The 7,584-nt window shown below is 37.6% G+C and overlaps 1 pseudogene; it reads right to left on the bottom strand.

The window, feature by feature from the left end:
* Positions 1-5,574: 5,574 nt before the first annotated feature.
* LOC136386463 (prickle-like protein 1 pseudogene) lies at positions 5,575-6,660 on the bottom strand (annotated as a pseudogene).
* Positions 6,661-7,584: the final 924 nt, after the last annotated feature.

Raw genomic sequence — 7,584 nt, 5'->3', positions numbered from 1 at the left:
CAGTCCTTGCTATGAACTACTCCTTGGGAAAGTCAAATTTCTTCCCCTCACCTGGCAGCAAAGAAAACAATTCCTTCATTCTTGAGGAGTTTCTAAGTGGCACAGCATAGTGTCTACTACAGTCTTCAACAGGGATCATATTATTGAAAAATTTAATCAAGTGAATAAATTAAATAAAATTAAGAACACTAATTTTATTGAGATGACTTTTAAGTAATACTGGGACATTTTTGACCCCATGATAAACTAGCAGATGAGATAATTTTCAAGTCCTTTTAAATTGTTGCATCAAAGCAAATTCTCAATTTTTTAACATCAATAGTTCAAACACTAAAAATAAATGAGCTGCTGTGTGGAAAGAGCATGAACATTGGAATTAGATAAAGATAAATGAAAAAATTTGACTTTTTTTTTAAACTTCATCAAGCAATTTAATTTCCCTAAGCTTCAGTTTTCTCAGCTGTAAAACTTGGTTAGTAGTACCACTTACTTCATAAGATTTTCTTTGCAATTTTCTTTAGAAAATTAAATTTAAAGGGGTGACATTGATCAATAAGAGTACATAGGTTTCATGTAAACATTTCTATAGCATCTGAATTGTTGATTATGTTGTCTACCCATCATCCAAAGTCAAATCCTTTTCCCTCACCATATATTTATCTCTCTTTACTTCCTTCTCCCTACTCCTCCACCACTCCCCTCTCTTGTATCCCCCTACCGCAATAACCACTTCACTTTTATCTATGTCCATAAGTCTCAGTTTTATATCCCACCAATTTATGTAATCATATAGTTCTTAGCTTTTTCTGATTTACTTATTTCTCTCAGTATAATGTTCTCAAGGTCCATTCATGTTGTAAATGAAAACATGTCATTATTTTTTTATGGCTGAATAGTATTTCATTGTATTATGTATCATCTCTTCTTCATCTAATCATCTATTGAGGGACACTTGGGTTGTATCCATGTCTTGGCCACTGCGAAAAACGCTGCCATGAACATGGGAGAGTATGTGTGTTTGTGTACCAATATTTTTGAGTTTGGGGAGTGGATACCCAGTAGAGGTTATTTCTGGGTAATATGGTAGTTCTATTCTTAATTTTTTTGAGTAAACAGAATACTTTCTTCCATAATGACTGTACCAGTTTACATTCCCACCTGCAGTGAAGGAGGGTTCCTTTTTCTCCATAGCCTCTCCAACATTTGTTATTACCTGTCTTCTTGATAATAGCCAATCTAACAGGTGTGAGGTGGTATCTTGTTGTAGTTTTGATTTGCATTTCTCTAATAGCTAGTGAAGATGAGCATCTTTCCATATACTGTTGGCCATTTGTAAGTCTTTTTGGGAGAAGTGTCTGTTCTGGTCCTCTCCCCATTTTTTTTTTTTTTTGACAGAGACAGAGAGAGAGTCACAGAGAAAGATAAATAAGGACAAACAGACAGGAAGGGAGAGAGATGAGAATCATAAATTTTTTGTTGTGGCACTTTAGTTGTTCATTGATTGCTCTCTCACATGTGCCTTGACCATGGGGCTACAGCAGACCGAGTAACCCCTTGCTCAAGCCAGCGACCTTGGGTCCAAGCTGGTGAGATTTGCTCAAACCAGATGAACCCACGCTCAAGCTGGTGATCTCAGGGTCTCGAATCCGGGTCCTCCGCATCCCAGTCTGATGCTTTATCCACCGTGCCACTGCCTGGTCAGGCCCCATTTTGTAAATAGGATTGTTTGCTTCTTTGTTCCTGAACTTTCTGAGTTCTTCATATATTTTGGATATTAACCCCTAATGGACCTGTTGTTTGCAAGTATCTCCCATTTAGCTGGCTGCCTTTCTGTTTTTCTGTTGGTTTCTTATGCTGTACAGAAGCTTTTTAGTTTGATACAGTCCCATGCATTTACTTTTGCCTTTACTTCCCTTGCCTTTGGGGTAAAATTCAAAAAATTTTCTCCACGGCCAAGTTCCAGAGTCTAGAACCTATATTTTCTTTAATGTAATTTATTGTTTCAGGTTAAATATTTAGGTCTTTGATCCATTTTGAATTAATTTTTTGGGCAGGGGGACAAACTGTAGTCAAGTTTCATTTATTTGCATATGGCTTTCCAATTTTTCCAGCACTATTTACTGAAGAGGCTTTCTTTTCTCCATTGTGTGTTTTTGGCTTCTTTGTTGAAGATGATTTGTCCATATATACATGGTTTTATTTCAGGGCTCTTGGTTCTGTTCTATTGGTCTGCATGTTTTGTTTTGTTTTCTGCCAATACCCTGCTGTTTTGATTATTGTGGCTCTAGTATAATTTGAAGTTAAGTAGTGTGATACCTCCAGCTTCATTCTTTTTTTCAGGATTGCTTTGCATGTTCATAACATTTTTAGGTTTCATATAAATATGGTGATGTTTTACTCAATTTTTTAAAGAATGATATTGGAATTCTAATGGAGATTGTATAAAATTTGTATATTGCTTTGGGTAATATGACCATTTTAACTATGTTGATTCTTCTTATCCATGAACATGAAATATTTTGTCACTTTATTATTTCAATTTATTTTAATAATGTTTTGTAGTTTTCAGTATATAGGTCCTTCACATCCTTTGTTAAATTTATTCCTAGGTATTTTATGTTTTTGTTGTTGCAGTTGCAATTTTTTTGAAGTTTCATTGTTGAAGTTTCATTGTTGCTGTATTGAAAAGCAGTAGACTTTCGTATATTGATTTTGAATCCTGCAACTTTACTCTACTGGTTTATTGTTTCTAATAGTTTTTCAGTGGAATCTTGAGGGTTTTCTATATATAGGATCATATCATTTGTTAAGAGTGATACCTTTGCTTCTTTCTCAATATGGATGCCATTTATATTTTTGTCTTATCAGATTGTTCTGGCTAAGACTTCCAATACTATGTTGAATAAGAGTGGAAAGAGTGGGTATTCTTGTTTTGTTGCTGATTTTAGAGTAAAAGGTTTCAATTTTTTACCATTTAATATATTGGCTGATGGTTTGTCATCTATAGCTCATATTATGTTGAGGTACTTTATGTCTATACTTATCTTATTGACTGTTTTAAACATAAATGGATGTTCTACTTTATGAAATTCCTTTTCTGCATCTATTGATAGGATCATATGATCCTTGTCCATTTTTTTGTTTGTTTTTTAAGGGGTGTATCACATTACTTGATTTACATATGTTGAACCATCCTTATGGTACTGGAATAAATCCCACTTGATCATGATGTATTATTTTAATGTATTGTTGTATTTGATTTGTTAGTATTTTGCTTAGGATTTTTGTGTTCATATTCATTAGAGATATCGATCTGTAGTTGTTTTTGTTTGTTTGTTTGTTTGTTTTTTCCTGGCCAGATTTGGGTATCAGGGTTATGTTGGTCTTATAAAATAGGTTAGGGAGTTTTGCCTCTTCTTTGGTTTTTGAAAAGCTTTGAAAAGAATAGGTACAAATTTTCTTTGAGTGTTTGGTAGAATTCACTAGTGTAGCTGTCTATTCCTGAACTTTTATTTTGGGGGAGCTTTTTGATAGTTCTTTCTATTTCCTGCCTGCTTAATGGTTTACTTAGGTTTTCTACTTCTTTGTGACTCAGCCTAGGAAGATTGTATAGTTCTAGAAATTTATCCATTTCTTCGAAATTCTTCAATTTGGTGGCATGTAACCTTTCATAATATTTCAGTATTATCCTTTGTATATTTATGATGTCTGTAGTAATTTTTCCTTTCCATTTTACATTGTTTATATGAGTCATTTCTCTTTTACCCTTAGTGAGTCTAATATTAACATTTTTTTAAAAAGAACCAGGGGTGGCTATTCTGCTTTCCTAATAGGAAGAAAAAAATACTGTGAGATTAAGAAGACATAAAAGATAATGTATTCTTCAAGGACTAACATAGTAATTTCTGTGAGGCACAAAATAGACTAAAAATGTCCATGACTCTTTCTTTTTAAATTTGACTAGAGGTAGTAGCAAAGAAATAATGTGAGTTTTTTTGGTTTTTTTTCTACAGAGACAGAAAGAGGGATGGACAGAAAGGAACGGAGAGAGATGAGAAGCATCAATCATCAGTTTTTTGTTATGGCACTTTAGTTATTCATTGATTGCTTTCTCATATGTACCTTGACTGTGGGGCTGCAGCAGACCGAGTAACCCCTTGCTCGAGCCAGCAACCTTGGGTCCAAACTGATGAGCTTTGCTAAAAGCAGACGAGCCCACGCTCAAGCTAGGACCTTGGGGTTTCGGACCTGGGTCCTCTGTGTCCCAGTGCAATGCTCTATCCACTGCACCACCACCTGGTCAGGCAAGATTTCTTAATATGGGTGACAACTTAATGAAAACAACAAAAGAGACAATTGGAAACATAAATTTAAACTTTAAAAATATTTTATTTATTGAGTTTAGAAAGAGGAGAGAGAAAAATGGGAGTAAAGTGCAGGAAACATCAACTCGTAGTCATTGCTTCTCATATGTGACTTGACAGAGCAAGCCTGGATTTTCAAACTGGTAACCTCAGCATTACAGGTCAACACTCTATCCACTGTGCCATCACAGGTCAGGCTAGAATATGAAATTAAGGTATATATTTTCCTTTGTTAATTTATCCTTCAATTTCTCTAAATGTTAAATTTCCCAAAAGCAGTAAATTTTTTCTTCTAATCATTTTCTAAATGTTTCAATTACAGTGTATATACACTATTATATTATTTTCAGGAATACAGCCCAGTGATTAGACATTACATAACTTACAAAGTGATCATACCCATAAACTTCATTTTAATCTGACACCATATATAAGTATTAGAGAGAGGGATAGACAGACAGGAACGGAGAGATTAAAAAGTATGAATTGGTTGTTATACAATAGTCATGGGAATGTGAAATATAGCATAGTAAATATAGTTAATAATACTCTAATGTTGTTATACTTAAAGCTGTCACAGAGGCCCCTTATACTCTTTTCATTTTTAAAAATTATTTTTCCTTTTACAGTACTGATTAGATTTTTTTGTTTTCATATATACCAAATCACTGATTTGATATTCAGCTTTATCTACTCTACTGTTGATTCCTTATAAATTATTCTTCATTTCAATTAGTATAGTATATCTTTCATTTCTGACTGCTTATTTTTTATGATTCCTATGTATTTTTTCATGCTGTTGAAGATCTCACTAAGTTCCTTGAGTATCCCTATAACCATGTGTTGAACTCTGTATCTAGTAGTTTATTTGCCTCCAATTCATTCTGTTCTTTTTCTAGAGATTTTTTTCTGTTCTTTTATTTGGAACATATTTTTTTGCCTTCACATTTTGGTTGAGTCCCTGTTTGTTTTTATGAACTAGGTAGAGCTGCTATATCTCCTAGACTTGGAAGAGTGGCCTTGTACAGTTAGTGTCCTACATTCCCACCTTCTGAATGTTAATCTGATACTGTAAACAGCAGTGGGGGGAGGGGCTCGTTTACATGGGCAAAGCACTTTCAACTATTTTAGCAACTTTCCTATGAAAGAAAAAATTAGGACTCAAGATGGTTAATGGCTAATTTTAAACATGATCTCCACAGCTACTAGGTTAGGAAATAATACAGTTTTTGCCCTTGTGTCCCTTTTTCTTCTTGGATTTAGTTGTCCCCGGACCAAACTGAGGAGTGGGGAGTGCAGAAGTTGGACTAGAAAGGTCGTCTGTATAGTAGGCGTACCTCTGTGGCCAGGGTTGAGGAATTGGCTGTCCAAGAAAATATCCTTCCTCTTCTGAGTCAGAGGAGGAGGAGGAGGAGGAGCACCAGGAATCGTCGTCCTCTCCATAGAGTCCCACGAACCGAGGCACTTCCGGGTTCTGCAACGCATAGTCGGAAACGGCGTGGGCATACTGGCTATAGAGGTCAGCATTCTGGATGTACGCTTGGATCTCCTGGGCACTTCTATTCTGTATAAATTTCTCGTAGTTATCAGGGGTGTAAAGCCACAGTCTGTCCTTGGGAGAGTATTTTCTCTCTGTGACAAGATTCAGGGCATTGTCGGAGCGGGACTTCCTACTTCTCCTGCGGCGATGGTGATGAGACCTGGAGCCTCTCTCTTCAAAGTGGTAGACCCGTCTCTGAGTCCTCTCACTCATCAGGGGCTGCCGGATTTCGATGTCATAGTTTCCATTGTCGATGACATCATCTGAAAACTTGACCTGCTGTGGTCTGGATTGAGACTTAGATCTTCTGAGCACCGGCAGATGTACTGGTTTCTCCTCAGGCATGATTTTTTCTGGGCACAACTCCAAACTTAGACTCTTTAAGGACTCTGCACTCCTGTGCAGCATGGAAGAGTTCAAAGTTCCCATATTGCTCATTTTCTTACAATCTTCTGTCTCCATTTCCTCAAAGTTTTGCAGAGAATATAACGATGGCCTCGGCTTACCTTCTCCATCCACTGAAGCCCCAGTAACGTTAGACAAAGCCAAAGAATCCATGGAATCCTGGACGCTCTGCTCTGGTTTCAAGTCTGACAGACACTCCAGGGAATCTTCATACCACTGCGTTTGGTCATGGTTGTACCCCGAAGCCCCGTGGTCCAGATCCAGCTCCTGCAGCCTCCTGCCGCTCGCTGGGCCTGGGTGGCTGCCATATGCTGAGTCTCCCAGTCCATCTTGTGACTGTGTCAGTGGCATAGTCACAAGAGCTAAGCATTCCAGGTATATCCCTCTGTGGTCTGTATGCACTCTGCTATTATAGTTGAGCCTTGATTGTTCTGGCATAACTGGGAGGGATTAACATCAAAGCAAATCAACTTCAAACAACATCTGTGGCCCTGGCCAGTTGGCTCAGTAGATAGAATGTTGCCTGGGGTTCAATTTCTGGTCAGGGCACACAAGAAAAGTGACCATCTGCTTCTCTTTTCCTCCTTTTTGGCTTTCATCCCCTTCCTCTCACATAGACAGTGGCTCAGTTGGTTCAAGTGTTGGCCCTGAGTGCTGAAGATAGCTCACTTGATCCAAATGTTGGTCTCAGGTACTGAGGATAGCTTGGTTGATTCAAACATCAGCCCCACACAGGGGTTTCTGGGTAGATCCCAGTCAAGGTGCATGTGGGAACCTGTATCACTATCTCCCTACCTCTCAAGTTAAAAAAAATAAAGAAGAAAAAGAAAAACAGCTGTGCCTTCAGTGGAGAAGGTGCTATACAAGAGTTGACCCTACATAGCAGAACTTGCTTTCATGGGCCTTTCGTGCTCACTGAATCTTCCCCTTGAGTGTGTTCCTTGTGGAGGTGGTAGGGTTATAATTCAGTGTTGTCTGAAGCTATCCATTGGGTACTCTGACTATGGGGTTTCTCAAGAGGTGCAAGGTCATCTATAACCTATGCCCTGCCTGTGGCCACCAGGATGAGCTACAGAGCCATTTTCAGATGGCTGTATTTATGCTGGGCTTGAAAGTGACCAGAAGAAGCCAAGATGCAAACTAAGGTGAGCTTCCAATAGTGTTAGACCTTCAATCACTTAGAAAGTGGTATTAAGTATGCTGAGGCAAGATACTGTTCATTTGAAAGATTTTAGGAAAGTCCAAGGAATGAGACAAGAGAGGTCAGTTGTATGG

This window comes from Saccopteryx leptura, chromosome X (assembly GCF_036850995.1).
Source record: "Saccopteryx leptura isolate mSacLep1 chromosome X, mSacLep1_pri_phased_curated, whole genome shotgun sequence".
In the NCBI taxonomy this organism is placed as follows: Eukaryota; Metazoa; Chordata; class Mammalia; order Chiroptera; family Emballonuridae; genus Saccopteryx; species Saccopteryx leptura.
The sequence above is the reverse complement of the archived record's forward strand: the minus strand, read 5'-3'. Positions and strand labels throughout refer to the sequence as shown.